Source organism: Anoplophora glabripennis, unplaced genomic scaffold, assembly GCF_000390285.2.
Source record: "Anoplophora glabripennis isolate ALB-LARVAE unplaced genomic scaffold, Agla_2.0 scaffold94, whole genome shotgun sequence".
Lineage (NCBI taxonomy): Eukaryota > Metazoa > Arthropoda > Insecta > Coleoptera > Cerambycidae > Anoplophora > Anoplophora glabripennis.
This window is the reverse complement of record NW_019416228.1, coordinates 1-1105: the sequence shown is the minus strand read 5'-3', so window position 1 is coordinate 1105 and position 1105 is coordinate 1. Positions and strand designations below refer to the sequence as shown.

General features: G+C 31.9%; 1 long non-coding RNA gene across 1 annotated transcript; it reads left to right on the top strand.

The window, feature by feature from the left end:
* The first annotated feature begins 34 nt into the window (after positions 1-34).
* Positions 35-1025, top strand: LOC111691685. Its single transcript, XR_002763022.1, has 2 exons — positions 35-384; positions 506-1025. It is a non-coding gene; the product is annotated as an uncharacterized LOC111691685 (long non-coding RNA).
* The last annotated feature ends 80 nt before the right edge of the window (positions 1026-1105 follow it).

Here is a 1105-nt window from a genome sequence, read left to right as displayed (position 1 = left end):
TTTTAATTGATTATCGTACAAGGATCTACCTCATTCTTGACCTCGACTTACAAATTAGTTACATTGTAATATGCATAAGACTACGACACTATTTTCTTGCAACTTGTTTTATAATTATAGATTTTGAATATCTGAAAAAAAATACATTATTGAAATTCCTAGCAATACAAACGCCGTAAGTGGCATCATTGCCTGGTATTAAACGGTTCTAAAGGGGACGCCATTATTACAGTCTATTGTTGTGAAATAGATATTAGCCGAGTTCAGTGTTTTGTGTCTTTTTAAACTGTTTTTTTATCTAATTTCAATAAAAATGCCAAAGCGGCGTATAATATGCCGACAATTACAGGAAAAGAGCCAAATATGTGCTACTTCTTTTCACAAGTAAGTTTGACATTGTTTCCATGGGCGTTCTTACAAGGGTGTAAGGTGTCCTAAGTATTTTATTTGTTAATTTATTATGTTTGTATTTTGATACTGACACTAGCTCTGTGTTTATTTGTAGAATACCATAAGATCCTGCGATACGAGCAGTGTGGCTAGAAAATTTCGCCATATCTGAATATGATTTTTCAAAGGATAATTATGTCTGTCGAAGCATTTCCGTGCTACAGATATTAAGGTAACAGTAACTGGAAAACGATGTCTCACACATGGAACTGTGCCTATTAATACAACATTTGGAAGGTAATACGTTTTAGCACAGTGTTGATGAAATGGTTGTGCCGTCTCAAAGGTTCCCTCTTCGAGAAATTGCCAGTGAAGGAAATTTTATAGATGTTGCTATAAAACATCTTCAATCACATGTTGTCCCTGTTCCATAAGACACGAGCTGTCAATGTTGTGAGCTCAAAATTCAGCTTATTTTTGTTGCGTACATTTAAAACATGCTTATTTTCCCATACGATTAAATGTTGTTCAATGTATTCATTTTTCCGTTACTTTTAGTTCAAAATAATATGTTTTGTTTTCTTTGCATTGTTTATATTCCAGCAGATTTTAATTAAATACATTTTTGCTCCTTTTCTTGTAGTTTTATTTAAATTATTTATTTTAATAAATGTTCTTCCAGTAATCGAGAACTACTATAATAGAATTAATAGTA